This window comes from Leptonotus elevatus, chromosome 20 (assembly GCF_054856555.1).
Source record: "Leptonotus elevatus isolate MCC_2025b chromosome 20, RoL_Lele_1.0, whole genome shotgun sequence".
In the NCBI taxonomy this organism is placed as follows: domain Eukaryota; kingdom Metazoa; phylum Chordata; class Actinopteri; order Syngnathiformes; family Syngnathidae; genus Leptonotus; species Leptonotus elevatus.
The window spans coordinates 7,520,415-7,539,693 of NC_141258.1; the positions used below are offsets into that span (position 1 = coordinate 7,520,415).

The 19,279-nt window shown below is 40.2% G+C and overlaps 1 protein-coding gene across 8 annotated transcripts in view; it reads right to left on the reverse strand.

Moving 5' to 3' along the window:
• fscn2b (fascin actin-bundling protein 2b, retinal) overlaps positions 1-19,279 on the reverse strand; it is a 47,759-nt gene that overhangs the window by 25,583 nt on the left and 2,897 nt on the right. For all 8 annotated transcript variants that reach the window (XM_086064676.1, XM_086064679.1, XM_086064671.1 and 5 more), the window contains 2 exons: positions 19,064-19,186; positions 5,091-5,133 (listed from right to left, as the gene is read on the reverse strand). The gene's annotated coding sequence lies outside the window, so the exon portion shown is untranslated. The remainder of the gene's footprint in view (positions 1-5,090; positions 5,134-19,063; positions 19,187-19,279) is intronic.

The following is a 19,279-nucleotide window of genomic DNA, read 5'->3' on the forward strand; positions in this document are numbered from 1 at the left end:
TCTTACTATACATGGTAATTTTTTGAAAAAATAAATAAATACAAATTCTTACTATACATGGTCATTTTTTAACATAATAAAAGCCTTACTATAAATGTTTTTTTTAGTTTTTTTAAATAAAAGCCTTACTATATGGTCATTTAAAAAAATACTTTTTTTTAAAAAACCTAACTAAACATTGTCTGTTTTTTGATTAAATTATTATTGTTTTTTAAAAAAGTCTTACTATACATGGTCATTTTTTTATTAAATTATTATTGGGTTTTTTTAAACCCTTACTATACATAAGGGTTTACATAAGAAGAAAAAAAGCCATAACATGGAAATTTTTTGATTAAAAAAAACCCCTTACTGTACATGGCCATTTTTTATATCTATTTATATATATAATTTTATTATGTATATGTATCATGTTAGGCTTTTATCTGTATAAAATTTTATATTTTTTAAAATTAAAATAAAATACAACATTACAACACACAAAATAAAATGGTAAAAATAAAAGCCTATGGTCATTTTTTTTAACATTAAAAAAAATCCTTACTATACATGGTCATTTTTGATAGAAAAGAAAAGCCTTAATATACATGTTTTCTATATATATAATAAAAGCCTTACTATACATGGTCATATTTCATCCAATGCAATGTCCTAATACACGGTAACTCATTCATCAAAGCTACACGTTTCTTTCATAGATTGACGTGCGGAGGAGAGCGTGAGTGCTTTTAAGGCAAAGCTCACGACTGAGGTGCTAAATACCGCAACACAAGTTGTGAGTTAAACATGAACCAAGAATTTAATCAAGCTTGCAAACCCCTTTTGTGACCTCCGTGTCAGTCAACACAAACACGGCGGCTATTCAAGATCCGCATTCAGGTTTTCACCATCACAAAGTCCAACACGCACGCGCAACATGCTGGTGCCAGACCGAGGGGAAGAAGAAAGCTGATCCAATGAGACGTCTTCATGTTTCTTTCAAAGGTGAAAACAGAACCCACACTGCTTGCAATGTCATGAGGTCACGTTCATGACACGGCAACAATACGGAGGGAACCTGCGCCTCCGTATTCCGCACGATGTTGTGCGAGCAATTCAAGAGGCATGTTTTCATCTGATAATTCTCAAATTGGGAAGATGGTTTTCTCTGGTGAGTGCTTGAGAACACATGACACGTAATGAGGATGATGAATATTCCGATGGATATCAGTCATATTTTCGTCTAATGAAGAGCAGTAAAGTGTGATTTTATCTTTATAAAAAAAAAATAAAGCATTTTTTTTCCTAAGCAGAATTAAGTGGTTTATATTTCATTTCCGAACATGTTGGCGAGATGATAAGCATGTCTACGTTCGATGAGCTGCAAATTCTGCTGCCAATTCTCGCAGCATGCAAAGAACAATACATTTTAAAACTTTTTTGCAACCCTCAATTTTTGATTGAGAGACCACTGTGATCCTATATAGGGCTGATAGATTAAAAATAAATAATAAATTGTTTTTGGTATTAATGAACTCATTCACTGCCATTGACAGCTATAGACGTCAAAAATTCATTTGAGCTATTTTAATGAGTTTAACATGTTTTTTTCATTTTTGTTTACAAGAGTATGAAAACCTATCATTTTTAGAATATGTTTTTTTTGTACATTTACAACAGATATAAAATTTGTGATTATTCTTGAGTTAACTAGTGAAGTCATGCGATTAATTACGATTTAAACATTTATAAAAAAAAGATTAATAAAAATTAGGGGCATTGGGCGATTACAATTTTTAAACGTAATTAATCGCATGACTTCACGAGTTAACTCACGATTAATCACAAATTTTATATCTGTTCTAATACAAAAAAATCTGTTTTCATACTTTTGTTAACAAAATTGGGAAAAAATGTTAAACTAATAGAAATAGTTCAAATGAATTTTTGACGTCTATAGCCGTCAATGGCAGTGAATGAGCTAATTTAGAAATTGTATTTAATTATTACTTTTTTAAATAAATGTAAAAAAATAAATATTTGCAATTATTTATTCAAGCCCCGACCCCGCCTTTGCACGCCACTGCCCGTCTCGCAGATTCAGCAGGGATAGACTCCAACTCCACCTCCTCTTCTAATGACAAGCACTATAGAAAACGGATGAATAGATAATGGCTTTAATAACGGTATATTATTATATTGTATTATTCCGAGTCTTTAAATCTGCCTGCTTCATCTTCTGTGTCTATTCTCCATTCTCCATGCTTTTTTTCTCTTCCCGCACTGTAAATCCTCCCCCCCTTTCATCAAACAATATTATTCATCCCCCCCCCCACCCTGACTGTAACTTCATCCGTCTGACGGTCTGCCTGCATTTCCGGCCATTCATCCAGCATCACGGCGTTGCTGATGTGGCGCAACGGTGGTTGCAAGGAGGGAGTAAATAAACAAAGCGGGGGCCAGGAATCCGAAGAAGATCTTGTCTTTGCATGAATGACGCTCATTCATCACCTGCCTGCCTCTCCCTCTCTATTTCTTTTGTGTATGGGAGAAGATTTATCTTTAATTCTAATGGAGAGTCGGGTGATGAAGGAGGGAGGGAGGGAGGGAGGGACCGCGAGGAATTATTAAATGTCACCTCCAGTTTGATGCCACCAGAGGTTGAGATGTCGTCTTTGCCTGGTGGCTTTACAGTTAAGCGCTGCTCACGAGGGGGCTGGATAGAGTCCCGAAAGGTTTTGTCGTTTCGAGGAATAACTTCGGAAAGATATCAAAGCAGAGTTTGACAGGCGCCGTGCAACAAAAAAGGCGTTAGATGTGATTAACAAGCCTATTGAATTGTGCTCGGCAGCGAAACTCATGTTAACATCGCACGATTAAATTATTTATTTCTTTTTGCCAGGTTGGAGTATCTTTATTTACTTTGCAAGCAGTGGTGGTTCTAGCTAGAATAGCACCCTATGACAGACCGCCCCCCCCCCCTATTTTGCTTTGACTATTGGTTTTTACATTCAGTTAGTTTTAATCAGTTATAGAGCTAGTTTGTCAGTTTTGATTGTTCGAAAAAGCTTCGTTTTAGTATAGTTTTTATTTAGTTTTTGTATTAGTTATATATTTTTTATATTTTTTTTATATATGATGTTTGTCAAGTGCAAGACTGTTTGACCTTCCTTCTTCTGCACAGACCACAATGAATACATTTAGAATAAACCCTAAAGCTCATCTATGATATTTATTGACAAAGATGAAAAAAAAATATTTTCACTATTATCTTAGTTTTATAAATATCAAGTAGTTGTTTTTTTCCCCCCAATTGTAATTTGAATTATTTCATTAATTTTCGTTCATTCTATTAACCTTTGTCCTTTTACGACTCAGCGGTGCTAATAATACGACATTCCTAGTCCTTTCAAAAAATAAAAAATTTTTTAACCAACAACCAGCTCAAATAAAGACTTCCTACTTTCTTGACATCAAAAATTTTTCGCTTCAGTGTTTATTGACAAAATCCTTGTGTCACCACAAGGGGGCGCAAATTCCTTATTGAAAGATTAATGAAACGTTGCCCTGTGCGGCCGCACATATCGCACATACCAGAAACTGCCACTGTTTTCTGTTTTCTCTCTCTCTCCCTCTCTCTCTCTCTCTAGCTAGCTAGCTAGCTAGCTATTATGTTGTGCCTCTGTCTGACCTGATACTAATTGATCTGCGCAGTCACAAATGTGGTAACTTATCCCCCTCCGCCATCCTTCGCCCACTCCCTTTCCTGCCCCCTGACGGACACCCCACCTACCATTACCAATTAGCTGGTAGTCCATAATGGATGTTGGTTTGGTGTGTTTTCCTGTCAGCTGATTGAATTAGCGCCTCCAAAAGCGTGTGCGTGATCATCTTAAGGTGTCTTAGTCCAGTAATAAAACATAGTTAGAAATGGCTTCAATCCTGTTAGCAAAACAGCATCTGAGTGCAGGCCACGAGATAAATCAAAGGCGGGTCATCACCACGTCAACGGGAGGCGGGTGCGAATCAACGTCTTAAACAGCCACATCATGGCTATGCAAATGAGACGATTTATCACGCGTTTGCTTGGATGGCTGGTTTCTGTAAGATGGATAAAAAAAAGAAGACATTTTTGTTGACTCTTGCAATATTTGGTTTGCATTTGGTTCCTGGGCCTTCAATGGGGATTTGCCAGGACTTCATAATTAGAATCAGATTTATTGGCCAAGTATGTAAAGACACACAAGGAATTTGTCTTCACCGTAACAGCCCATTCGGTAAACACCAAAACGACCAAGAGAGGGAGACGGAATAGGAAGCCTGGCGGTTTGCTAATTAGCGCCTTAAGATGGAATAAAAGGAGACCCGAGGAAGACAAACGGGGGGGAAAAAAACAACAAGACTTAATAGGCCTCTTAATGCCACACGCATGTCGTGAACAGTGTCTATTAAAAGTCTACACACCCCTATTCAAATGCCAGGTTTTGTGATACAAAAAAAAGAGACCACTTTTTGACAAAAATAAAAACTGAAATAATAGGGTTGCATAAGTATACACACCCTCTTCTAACCGGGGATGTGGCTGTTTTCAGAATTAACCACATTCAAACTCATGTTAAATGAGAGCCAGTTCAACCTTGATCACATTTTCTCACATGCAAGATTTGCTTATTTCCTTATCTGGCCTTAAATATACTATGCTTTTTATTTTTATTTTTTTACATACAATAGGTAGTAACTTTGATTTATAGCACCAGAAAAAGAACTTGAAGGAATTTGGTTCATTTTGTTCTGCTAAAAGCGGAAGCCAAACTTATCATCTTCTTGCATGATATTGAATTTTTTTTTTCCTATTGTGGCTAGAAGGTTAAAGGTCACGTTAATAGGTGGCAAAAGTTTGATATGATTTATCTTGTTGTTATTTTTATATTTATATCGTAAAAACCTGGCACCTGAAAAGGGGTGTGTAGACTTTTTATATTCACTGTACATCATCTGGAACAGCTCAAAATCAATATTTACGTAACAACATGACAAAAACATAAAACATTGAAATGATTGCCATGGCAACACAGATGCTGAAATCTGATTGGACAAAAAAAATGTCTTACCTTTAGTTGCGTGTACTGGAGGCAGTGCAGCCAAGTTAAAAACCTAAAAATCAAAGAGAACAGACAGTTGGGAATAAATTCATAGAAATTCATGGAAGAAATATTAGAATTTAGATCGTAAATGTAAATTTGAAGGCCTTGCCGGCTCACAGACTACTGTCATTTTTACAGAGGACAGTGACATACTCCGATGCTCACGTACTTAATTGTTTTAATGTTTGACTTCACAGACTCTTTCAAAGCTGTCATTTTTGCACATTATACAGTCCTGTTTTCAATTACTTGGGACCACACGGGTCTCAAACACACACGCACACACACGCACGCGATACCTGTGTATTCATTCATACTATTGTTTTTGTGCGAGAATGACACTGATGAAATGCCTTTTTTGTTTTGTTTAGCTAAACAACAATGGAGGATGAGGTTTACGTGTCTTCACGCTACATTCTAATCAGTAACTTAAATTCCGGTATGACCGCGTGCGTGCGTGTGCGAGACCTGCACATACCGCACGCTTGCATTTGTTTTATTTGCACAAGCAGCGCAGGCTGTCAACGGCCAGTCAGTTGAGAAATTGAACATCTCCTCCTCCGGCTCGTTTTGAAACACGTCCGCTATAGTTCTTGGTTACAGTCACTGATCACACCTCATCAACAGTTATTGTGAATATAAGAAGAAGAATTTTGTTAGCACACTCTTGCGCCAGGCAGCTGAGCATGAGTCAACATTCGGGGACGAAAGAAAAATAAAAAAGCGCATAGTCCAAGTCATTACGTGCTGAACAGAGCCCAGTCAAGCAAATCAGAGGCGTGCGTGCGGATGAGAGCGATAAAGAGGGTGCGCGTGCGCGTGCGTGTGCTCACGTCCGTCCATCTCGTTTCCACTGGTCCACTGCAGGAATTTCAGCGGAATGATCAAGATGGCTCATAGCTGTAATCATGTTGGTGTCAAACTCGGGGTCCAAGGTCAATTATGCATTTTGTAATCATTTCCACGCATCTGTCAATTCATTTGCTGTTGTAACAAATGTGGAAAGGGACTTTGAGGACAACGATTTGAAGCTGATGCAAAATTAAATGTGTGTTCCATCCAGACCGAAAAGTACCCAAGCTACCCTTTTTCCCCCTCTCATCTGGAAAAAGCCCTGAAAATAAGTCAGACGCGGGTCGTACTGTGGTCAAAACAGCCCGCAAACTCCTGTAATAGAAAACCACAATTAGAAGTCATTTCAGGAGGCGACAAGCTACTGTTTCGATGTACTTTGACACAACCGCCCTCATCGTGCTGACTGTATATTCAAGGCAGAGTCTTTTTTTTTTTTCTCCCTACGGTTGTATGGAAAGCATTTATTTGAAATTCTTGATAACCGTCTTGAAGTCAATGTACTGGTTGGCTCTTTTGTCCTCACGAGCAAGACAATTAACCCTATAAAGCTAAACCATGAAATATATGACAGAAAATGTTGATTATTTGTAAATAGAGTATTTATTGGTCTTTTAGAACAAAAATAATAATAATTTAAAAAAAATTCCACATAGGGACTTTTGATTTGTGTCATATTTGATACATCTGCTTTAAATTTGTACATTTACAACTGTCAACTTTATAATAATAAACAGACATATCAAACATATCAGTATTTCAAAAAAATCATTGAGAACATTTGCCACCATTAATAAGTATAGTTGTCTCTCCTTTCTCATTTGGGGTGATGTTGCAAGGTCACTGGAAATCCATCAGTTGGTTGGTACTGCCCTCTAATGGATTATCCTTCCAATGCATGTGTCAGATCATATACGTCAGGGCTTTAATGGGGAAAAAAAATATTATACTCAAAATGTCTTGTATTTAATATGACACGTTTGGCATTGTAGGGTTAATTCAGTGAGGTTTAAGCCATTTAACACATTTGATGCCGTTCAACCAACGGGTCCCAAATCCACTTGAATGGGTTGCTACTATTTTGCACTTTTGCCGAAAAACGTCACGGTCCAAAAAAAAAGAAGTCAATTCCAATTTGATCATACATTTATGTTAAATGGACTGCAGTTACATAGCGCTTTACTGACACAAGATGTTGTCTAAAGCACTTTACCAAGCCTCATATTCACTTTTTTTGAAAACATATCGAAGTGTACCAAGTCTGCATGCAACGTGCTAACACAGCCGCATTGACCCATGTTTTCCTTTTTAGTTTAAAATAACTTACTTTAACTTCCAGGACCCCTCACTTCTTTGTTTCTCTGTTTCTTCTGCTTTTGGTAAAACTTGAAATCCATCTGTGTTCTGTTGTACTGGCTAGCTAGCGCTAAGCTAACCTGTAGGGGTTTCCTCTCTCCCTTTGCAAACCCCCTTCGAGCTACGATGGCGTCAAATGCCAGCAGTCTGCTCGCGAGATGGGAGGAGTAAGATGGCCGCCCTGTGGCTTCAACGGCTTGCAGGAACGAGCGTGTATGGGCTATCCAGTAATATATACAGATCAGTGGCTCTGTCGTACCAGCTAGTTAGCGCTAAGCTAACCTAGGCGAGCGAGTGACAGTATAACGACAAAAGCATTGACAGACTGCCTCGACTGATTGCTTTAATAGTTTAATATACTGTAAGCTCATTAGCCAGCTAACAAATAAAAACATTTGATATCCAGCTCAAAGTCTAGCATGCGTTCGTTTGTCCTCAACAGTAAGACACAGTTTGTTCGAGCACGACGAATTGTCTTACTTTTAAGGACAAAGTGCCTCAAGGATACGTAATGAATGCTGCAACTGCTTTCTGTACTTTTGCTTCTTTGACGGAGTGTTTAGGGAGGCGTCGCTTTCTTCTTAGCCGCTTCAAAAACCATCCATGTGTAGTGAACCTCCTATTTAGTCACAAGTGAAACTGATTAAAAAATATGAGCTATAGGAGGCCTTTTGTTCAAATCTATTGTCACCGTCTCCTCCCCCACCTGAGGCGGACGAACGGAACGGAACGTCGCACAAAGAGCTGCCCGCATTGTCATTCCAAATGCATAGGTTGGGGCTTTGGATATTTAAGATTTGAAATTATAATCTACATTGTCAATAAAACAGCCCACCTTCGCCTCCGTCCCCTTTTGCACACATTGCGGCCTTGTAAAAAAGCCGACTCGGGCTCCTCCCCCGGCCGTTTATCATTCAGCCGTTGCGCAAACATACACTTCGTCATTATGAGGCTGCTTGTCACTTTTCTCAGCAGGACGTTGCATCTCGCGCCGCTTCTTATTGATGCCTTTGATTGAGCTTAAAGAGATTAATTTAATTATCCCACATAGGTGCCGTGAATAAATATAAGCAGCAACAAGGAAGGGAGAAAATGGCGGAAATATTCATTATCTTTACAAAATGCAAATGTGCTTACTCAAATGGTACGAAATCCAATTTTCCAGAAAAGGGATTTGAGGAAGAAGGCATCTACTTTCCACCCCGTTTCTGCTTTTTGACTAACAGGGGACTAAACAGCATGTCGGGGTGGGTGGGGGGGCTTCTGCTTTTTGTAAACAGGTCGTGGGTCCGGTCAAGGCTGTGAGAAGAAAGGACATGCGAGGGAGGAGACAACTGAGGTTGTTTGCCATCAGGTGTGTGTGAAGATATCTCCAAACATTTGGACCCTGGAGATAACAACATGTCAGAGAGACGAGAACGGGGGGAGGGCGGGGGAGGGCAACGAGAGATGAGTGTATTTCCCCAGGACCACCTAAGCCTCCTAATCAAGATATTCCCAATCTTGCGAATTTGTGTGTGTGTGTGTGTGTGACAGGCCAAGAGAGAGTGTGTGTATCTGTACCGAAGATAAAAGGCAGTGAATCAGGTGTCCCTCATCATCAGGCTTCCACATAGCTGAAGCCGGATGCACGCTCCCTCGCGTGTGTGTGCGTGCGTGTGCGTGTGCGTGTGTGTGTGTGTGTGGGAGCCCCCATCGCACCTCCTCGACCATGGAGACCAGACCTACACAGGAGTAATGAGCAGTGCTCTGCTGTGTCTATGCCATTCATTGTGTGTGTGTGTGTGTGTGTGTGTGTGTGTGTGTGTGTGTGTGTGTGTGTGTGTGTGTGTGTGTGTGTGTGTGTGTGTGAATGCTGTGATGCCGCATTAATTGCACGCCGAGTCCTTGCTTAATAACGCCGCGACACGTCAACTCAATCACGCGGCCTGCGCCGCATTCGGGTTTTGTAATTTGGCTTTTAAATGAAATAAACGAGCTATCTGGGAGATCTCCGGGATTACAGTTATCATTAGGCAGCCCCCCACCCCCCCTCCGACCCCCACCCTTGAGCGACAAATGCCGCCCTCTGATTGGTTGATGACTTTGCGGTGAGTGGCACTCGTCCTATGGGGTCGTCTGGCGTGAGCGGAATGCAGAGGCTAATGAGGCGCAATTACAAAAGGGTGCATCGCCCACTGTTTTGGTGACCACCCCTTCGCCAAGTCATTCATGCGCCCACATATTACTGGCATATTAAAGGGAGATGAAAAAAAAGGATTATTATGAGGATTTGAATAATTATTCAATCAAGGCAACTGGAGAACACTGCTAATGCTCCTTTTCCACCACGCACAACATGGATCTACTACTGACGCAGATTCAAAACAGGTAAAACCAGGTACTATGGCATACTATACTGGTTAAAGTCCGTTACTTATAAGTAAAAGGAAAAAAAAGTACAGAAATGTACAAAAAATAATAATAATTAAGAAGAAATGAGAAAGTACACACGATATGTGCTTTCAAATCTACATACTAAAAATGATGGGCTCTTTTCCTAACCAACTCAGTGCATAGTTCTGGATTTTGAGCAGATTGGGTTACTTTTACCCAAGGTTGGGTTGATTATTTTGGGCCCAGCGGATTGGGTTCAAGATTGGATGATTTTTTTGCAGATTGGGTTACTTTAACTCAAGATTGATGAATTATTTTGGCCCAGCAGAATGGGTTGAAGATTTTCAGCAGATTGATTTACTTTTACCCAAGGTTGGATTCATTATCTTGGCTCATGATTGAATTTCGAGTGGATTGGGTTACTTTTACCCAAGGTTGGGTTAATTATTTTTGGCCCAGCAGATTGGGTCAAAGAGTGGATTTTGAGCAGACTGGGTTACTTTTACCCAAGATTGGGTTAATTAATTTGGCTTTGCGGATTGGGTTGAAGATTTGATTTTTAAATAGATTAGAGTTACTTTTGATCCAAGTTTGGGTTAATTATTTTGGCCCAAGATATTGGGTTGAAGAATGGATTTCAAGCAGATTGATTTACTTTTACCCAATTTTGGGTTAATTATTTTGGTCCATGATTGGATTTTGAGCGGCTTGGGTTACTTTTACCCAAGGTTGGTTGGTTGCTCCAATGCAGTATGGTTATCACACTTTCCCACAATACAAATTTTGAACCCAGTACTGTAGAATTGAAAAGTGACAACCTGAATCCTGAACATAGTTTGTGACAACAGAGATTTGACACCTTCTTCTGCACTAATAATAATAACAACAATAATAACATCACTCAATAACGTCCGTTTTTCAAACCCAAGGTGTCCCAATACTTTTAGTGCATCATTTTTGCCCCGCCGCCATCTTGCACGCCCTCTATGCATAAGCATGTACAAAGGTGTCAATTAGACTGACTAATTAATGACAAATAGAAGTCCATCCTTTATGTCCATCCTCAAAGGGAAGCTGAAGAGCTTTCTGAGTGCAGCACATCTAAGAGAATGATTCCTTTGCGGCCTTCTCCTCTTCTCTTTGTGGCTTTCACCGAATCCTTCTCCCATTGTCTTCGACCTCTGCAAAATAATCTCACTTAGTCTTTTTCCCTCTTCACGCTCAAGCCTCCTTCTTTTCCCCCAGCGGAGCGCTCGCTGCCTCGATCCCATCCATCGATGTTTTCCCCTCCATCAAGGCCCCTGTGATGCTTTTCTTCCTTTTAGCTTTTCCCTTTGTCTCGCACCTTTTGTGTTTCCTCCACAGGTAACGCACTCTCCACAGTGTCACACTCGTACGCATATTAAGGACTGAAGAGTGTTATGGAAGGCTGGCTCAACGCCGCTGATGGACGGCGTGCGCGTCGACACTACAGCGTGTACAAATCAGGTTATATTAACTTGGAAATATTCTGGAAACCGCTGGGAAATATGCAAAGTAGAACATGCTACAAGGGGATTCGTTATTTCCTCTGTCAAGCATAAAATGCGGCAACTTACAACTTGATAAGCGTTTGTTGGGTCATTTATTTAGTTAACAAGCCAAGGAGGGCCCGTTGAATTTTAGCGCCGTATTTTGTTTTCATCTTTCATGGTTACAGTCTGCTTGCACTAGGGCGAGTGAGGCAGTGAGCCAGAGGATCAAAACTAATTGTGAATTAGCACCCCCTACAGGCCTGGAATGCAACAGGTTGCAGTGAAGTAGTTTCCCGTTCTTCTGCTCTTTCTTTTGTTATCGATTTGCAAACATTTTCTAAACCTTAAATGAAATTGTCTCCTGTGTGTCCTTTAAGGACACTGACTGGCCTGTTTAATTTTTTGGACCGGACATAATCGTATCTGTTTGAAGCTTGGCATGATTGGACTTCACATAGCTGTGTTGCCGCCAATGCGCATGCCTTCACAAGGTTATTGGAGCCCATCAATAAAGCCGTTTATATCTCATGTATTTCGAAGCCCCGGTCTGTTTGGGATCTTGGAATGGTCCGCGCTTTTCCTTCCCTGATGGCGCCATTTCTTTATTTGCACGTCTCTCTTGAGAGACGTTATGGTTCCCTTCTCACTCGGGGTGGAAAAACCTCAGAGGTCATCACAGTCACTCATCACCGAGACAACCTCGCGGTAGTTATCTAAGGTTGCAACACAGCTTCCCTCTGCCCGCAATATTCAATATCAAAAGATCATTTCAGTCCGATGTAATAAACACGGTCTAACCTCAAACGCTAATCACCAGAGGGTGGAGGAAGTCACGTGCGCAATTCAGAAGACGGTTTCGAGTTTTAACCTTCAGTTTCGAGCTACTGTGAAAACATAAATCAAGAAAGTTGAGTCAAGGTATTTCGTGGGTCGAGTGAGTCATAAATCAAGTCATACCGTACAATTTTGCTCATTCACAACAAGTTGGTGATTTTCCTATTGCACATTTGATGCTTAAAGTTGACTAATTGCTAATCACGTGTTTTTGGCGTCTCGTCTTCCAATCAGCCAATTAACAGAGGACTTTTGACTCACAGTCCAGCAAAATGTCCAGACAACAAGTCATCATATATCATACATTTAGCTGGTTGTGGATGAGCGTTGGTGTTAGCCTCATATTGCTAGCTTAGAAGGTTAATATTAGCAAGCAGCAGGGCCACGTGACCGATGACTAAATTTGACGCAAATTTACACCAGTAGCACATAACATCAAATATCATCATCGTCTACTGTCTTCTCGATTAAACATAACGAATATGAAGCTCAGTTCATGTCGTGAGCTAAATTGTGGCGATAACTTAGCTAGCGTGCCCTTGCTAGCTTTGTAGCTCCGCTGCGATGGACAGTTGTTATAGTTGTGCTGCCCTTCAGATTTTATTTTTTATTTTTTAAACACAATCAAATGAAATAATCTTCGAAATTTGTACGTTTGATGAGGTAGCATATTCGTGAGGCATCCTAGCATACTGCTGGATTGCTAGCTCGGTTTGTGCGCACTACACTAAAATACTTTCATTAAAAAAAAAACACACACAAATGAAAATCAACAAAATAAAAGTTTTCAAACCTAAACAGACATATTAAGTCACGTAGTTCAAGTCGAAAAGCCATCAAGTGTCTCAACAAAAACCAGGGCAAAGTCGATTGTTTCATAAGATTTAGCCGAACGAGCCCCAAAGTCCTAAAATTGGCAACTAACGTCTGACGCAAGCCCCACACCCACACCCCACCCCCCACCCCCCACTCGTCTGGCCACATTCCAAGTTGTATTTCACATGTACAAGTGCAAATCTAAAGCGGTAAGACAAGTTGAGGTTGGCCATATCGCGACCCGACCGGTCAGCAGTTGCCCACTTTATAACAAACGCGGCGAGTATCTGAGCAGAGGGGGATATTTAGGGAGAGATTGAAAGAAGATGAATGATGGCGAGAAAGATGGATGAGAGGAAGATGTGTAAAAAGAGAAGGCCGGTGTCTGTAAAGCGAGCGTCTCCCGCGTCTGCGGGTGAGCGCTTCTTCGCATGTGTTCGGATGATACGGCCTGTTTATTTTTATTTTTTTATTTTTCTGCCCGTCTGACGGACAGCTTAACGCCAGGCTTGTAAAAACAGCCGCGCAAAATGTTTCACATGCCACGGGACATGCAGGAGGGGGGGGGGTGGGGTGGGGGGGGTCGCTGACACACGCATACACGTAAACTTACACACAATAAACGGGAGGTGTGGAGTTGCACCATTATTTATTAGGGGTCATGTGGTGCGGGTGATCAGTCACTGGGTGGAAGGGCATCGGCGCGAGCTAAAAGCAGAGGATGTTGTCTTAACATTTTCCCCCGATTAGCGTCTCCCATCTGTAAACTTTGCAACATTTTAACTGTGGGGAGCGATTTAAACATTTTGCAACTTTGCAGTTTTTGTTGTTGTTGCTTGAGCAACAAAACGGAGGGAGGTCTTGTATGAAATAATCACAAAGGTAGCAAGCTTGTGCAACATACACTCACTGCATATTCCATTAGGTGGCATATAATGCACACTGTAAAACTGGGCTAAATAAGGAATATATGACTTCATTTGAGTAAAATGATCCACCAATAGAACGGGATAATTTGCTCTAAAGAAAGAACAGAAAATTTTTACTTGAATTGGGAGTTTAAAAAAAAAATATATATATATATAGCAGTCATGGGTCATGAGATTAAATTGTAATATTTGTTTCATAAATTTTCCCCCAAAAATGTTGGATTTTTTTTTTTTTTTAAATAAAAGGTACGTTAATGGTACTTTTTTCTTTGTCTAATCAGATTTCAGCATCTATGTGTTAACCTGTTAATCTCATCTACCCATGTAACTTCAGCGACAGTATTTGTTTTTCCCACCCTGCTTCCGCATGTTTTCTTTTTTTCCATGTAAGAAACTCGGAGCGCTAATTAGCGGACCCCCAGGCTTCTCGTTCTCTCTCCCTCTAGTGGTCATTGTTTTTGTTTTGTTTTCGAGTTTCTCGGATTGTTTGACTGTAAAGACAAATTTATTGAGTGTTTTTACATACTTGCCCAATAAATCGGATTCTTATTCTGGTTTATTAGTAAGACGTGACTACAAAAAAGTCAGGAAAAGTCTACTAGAACATCTCAACTTTATTTAGGTTTAATCCGAGGCACTTAAAACGGTGGCACGTGTGTGCTGACTTCTATTTAATATGAGTTTGAATGTGGCATATCCCCACTTATTAGAAGGTGTGCTCACTTACGCAACCTCATTAGTGTTGGTTAGTTGTTTATTTTTACTTCACCTTCAGATATTTTAATTATAGGTTTTGGTCCTTATCTATTTTGGTCTCATGTTATATATATCACAAATATCTAGATTTGAGCAGGGGTGTGTAGACTTTTTATATGCACTGTATGTATTATTTTAACATGCTTTACCACAACAATAAAAAAAAAAGTTAGCCAATGTTATTATAAATATGTAAACGTTTCTTTCTTCCGTCAAATTATCCTCACACGGCCGATGAGATGGCCCACAATGACATCAGCATTTTTCCCGTCCTCTGATTGGTTGGCCAAACTAAGCCAAGTTTGACTTGTAAAAACGCATTGTTTGAAGTTTTTGCCACTAAATGCCCAGGCACCAAATCCATGTCCTGCCACTAATATAGAAAATACTGTCATGTGGTCTTCCATTTTACGTGCGCATGAGAAGGAGCCCAGATGGCGCAAGGTGTTGTCCGGCCCAAACATGCCGAGTGACTCACGGGAAATGAAGGCATCATATTTAGCACAACCACAACCAGAGGGCTTTTTTGTGTGTGTGTGTGCAATTTTGTAGAGCAAGCACTCAGCAGCCTCTCCGTCATAATAAGGAGCCGCCACTCAAAACGTCTCCAACCAACCTGCGGCTTATTGCAACACGCTCCAGTCCGCCGGATGAGCCGGCTCGACTGGGACTCGAATCTTGACACCCGGCGACACCGTTTTGCTAAATTGAGGGGAGAAAGGGTCGGGGAACGAATGTTTGAAACTGAAGGCCCCGGAAAGCAAAATTAGAGAAGCACGTGCATTATGATAAATAATAAAGTGAGGAAGAGGAGGAGGGTGAAGTCAGCCTTGGGGGGGCGGGGGGGGGGTAGACACAGAGGAGACGTCTTGTCATCGCTAAAGGAGAGCCATGGAAAGATGGACAAAGGAGACGTCCCGAGGGACTGTGCACTCATTCTGCATGGCTGCCTATCCGTCGCCATGGCAACTGTACGAGTGTGTACATTTGTACGCACCGTGGTGACCAACAGTGTGGGGCGGGGGGGTGTAGCTGCCTCCTGCTGTGTTAGCAGGAATACTTTGAAAGTGGCTGTGATCACATTCCACGTCATCATACGTGTGCGCGTGTGCGCGTGTGCGCGCGCTTTACATGCAGAGCATGTCTATAGATGGAGAGATGTTATCGTATGAAAGCGGCACCCGCGGTCGATGAGTGATCTGCTGCGCGGTGGGATTGATGAACGACGGGCTGATGAACACTTGATGGGATGAAAGAGTGAGGAGCACACGCACACACACACATGTGTGTGTGTTGTATCCACGCTCAAGGCACAAGGTCATGACTAAGGCCTCAGATGTTCACAAGGAGGCAAGTTCACCTGTAAACGAGGTGGACAAGGGTGGGAACATTTTAAGATGGGGCATGTCATTCAAGACGAGGCACAAGGGGCAAAGGTCATTTTGATTCACATTAATTATCAAATAATATTTGATGTCATGTATGTGTTAAGTTGATTTTACTTACATTCTAAACAAAAATGGCTTCTTCTTCCTAGAAATGTTGGGATCAAAATTTGGATTATTTTTCATAACCTGGCAACCCATTTCTTGGTAGCTTGAACGCATCAGTACGAGTATTTTGGGTCAGAATATTGACCCAATGCTCTGGGTATAACTAACCCAACATTGGCTCGGCTCCTTTTAGTTCACTTTCAATTTGGGTTTATTTCAACCGAGCAATTTGAAGTGTATAATAATAAGTCATTCTCATTTTAAAATCATATATTTACATTAATTTTAATTCAAATGAGTAAACCAATAAACTAATAAATTGAGTTTATTTTTTTTATATTCATTTAATCAATTTGTGAAATTGTTTATTTTACTATATATATCAAGTTTAAAAATAGATCAAAAGGTGATTATATTGACGTAAAATATGAAGAGAAAAAATTGTAATCTAAAAATCTTAGCAATAAAGTAATCCATTCTCATTTAAATGTTATTTCTAATTATTTTACTTCTAAATAATTAACCAATTGTACATGATAAAATGTTAAATGTATATGTAAAAAAAAAAAATCCGGTAATTATTTTAATGAGATGAAAAGAACAATAACAAAAAGAAAATAGACATTATGAGGAACCATTTTATGCCTAACAGTGAGGGTGACCTCCTAAATGCCAAATAGTGGTCCCACATTCAGTCAGACTATTGCACCCCGCCCCACCAACCCCTCATTTTGATAATATTGTAAATAGCGGTTGTTCATTTATATTACTTATATTTTTATACAATGTTACAACTTTTAATGACATGATTTATGAAAAATCTAAATTATTCTGTAACAATCATACCCTTTCAAACGGGACCCTTACTGAAAAGTTGTTCCCATGTCAAAACTGAGCTGATTTATTATCTTGGCAATAATTTGCACAGGTGTGCCTAATGATGTGGCCAGTGGGAGTTGAAGCACATAATAAAATAATAAACACGCACGCACGCACGCACGCCCTCGATGGGATCACAGATTAAACGTTCCACGCGGAGGAAGCCGGCCGTCATAAACACACCCGTCGGAAATGTGTTTTTCTTATGCCTCCGCGGCACCGAGTGCAGCCAGCTGACTTTGGGCGCGAGGCGGAGTACACCCTGGCCCAGTCCTGGTTACCCATTCAATCCATATCAAGTCAATGGAACTGCCTACGAACATACATGCACTTTTCTATGACGATGAGATTCGTTGACATGTCGTGTACTGTATTTTTTTTCCAATGGTTTCGAGAGTTCTATATGCAATCGTTTGCGGCAGGTTGGCTCATGCGATACGCATTCATCTTAACGTGTTGGGCTGACACGGCGTGCGCGACCTTGAAGGAAAGCGCTCGCATTTCCCCTGTAACGCTCTTTTGTGTGTCTTCACGCCATGAGAAAGTGACAGAGGCACCTCCTCCGTCAACGCGTTCCCTAATTACATTTCTGCAATTTATCACCGTGGCAACCGCAACTTGACATCAACCTCGTTTGAATGGCGCTAACGCAATCAATATGTTTTTAATTGCCTTGAAGGTACAACATGCGCAAAGTCTGATTTTGAAATGCGTGGAGGTCAACAGGTAATGTGAAGAATCTCATTAATTACGATTCCTTTCAGGAGACAAGCAAGGTCTGCCGACTTTCCTCTCACGTCGATTGTGATCAGGAGCTTCAATGTTGGGTTCAGGCGCACAAAGCTCATTCAAGTATGGGAAGTCGAGAATTCACTATCTGTTGTGTGGGAATTTGCCAGCATGTTTGCTGTTACGTGCATGAGGCGTAAGACGAGATCAATATTGCCAGAGAGTTCTGTTCTGAAATAAAAAAGGTACAAAATTCATGGCTGCTTGTGATACCGTCAACATTTTCCATTGCATTTACCTCATTGGGCTCGATTGTGAGCTTGAAACTCAAAGACTTAAATCCAGAACTTCTTACTGTGAGGCAGACTGGCCAACCACTACCTACCGAACGCTCTTAAGACTGATGGATCAAAAATAAACAAATTTTGGCCCAAAATTTGACTTACCCACTACTTGGGTCAACTCGACCCGGCTTTCTGGGTTGTTTTGTATTAAAGCAAACAACCCTTTTTGTATAAAATAGCCCAAAAATTTGTTGTTATGATGAAAAACAATCCAAAGTTGTAGTGAGGATAAGCACAATATGTTGTGTTGTTACCATGAACCTATACTTTTAAAACTATTGGGTCAAAAGTAACCCAAATTGGGGGTATAGCTAACCCAGCGCTGTGTCCCAGGGACAAAGCCAATACTGGGTTATTTATACCAAGGGACATTGGGTTTGCTTGCACTCTTAAAACTGCTGTGTCAAAATTATCCCACAATTTTGTGCAAAAATGGGACCAACTTTGGGTTGTTTTATATAAAAACAACAGTTTATTTTGGGTTGCATAAATTGTTTTTATTTTATTTTAATTTAAAAAAAAATTGTACAAAACAACCCAGAACGCTGGGTCAAATTGACCCAAGTAGCTGGTTGGTCCAATTTATTGGGTTGTATTATTATATATATATATTTTTTTAAACCATAAATGGGTTATTTTTTAACCAGCAGTTTTAAGAATGTGTAGGGACAATATGAACCATCTAGCCGCCACCAACATTTGCTAAGAATATTATTGTACATGTCATTTACTTCATCTTCAGTACACAAAATTTGACAAAATAGCAAGTGGGTTAGGAAAACAACCCAGCATTTTTTTTTTTTAGCATGTAATAAAAAGATGGTATTGTTTGAGACAACATACAGAATAGTTGTTGCGTGGTGACTCGAGTAAAATGATGATAAAAGCAGATATTGGTGTCACATCTAAGACAGTCACCCAGCGTTAATACGATGTATGCCGCACTGGCAGTCTTGTACTTACAGTTATTTAAATAAGGAAAAGGAATGAACATGCAGGGAAGTGAAGGCTTATGCATATGGAGGATGTGCCGCATCATTAGTTGATATAAATATACCTCACCGTCAACCAGGGTGGATGTGGCCAGTTTGGCAGATCAGATGATAATTGTCATCCATACGTTGGGACCACTGCAGCTATCAGGTCTCTACAGCTCAACTTCACTGTAAGGGGCACAGTATGAACCTGGAAAAAAAACCCCGCAAATTAAGCCACATAATAAAATACATTAAACTATACAAGAAAATCAACAGCATTGCACATTTTTCACTTGAAAAT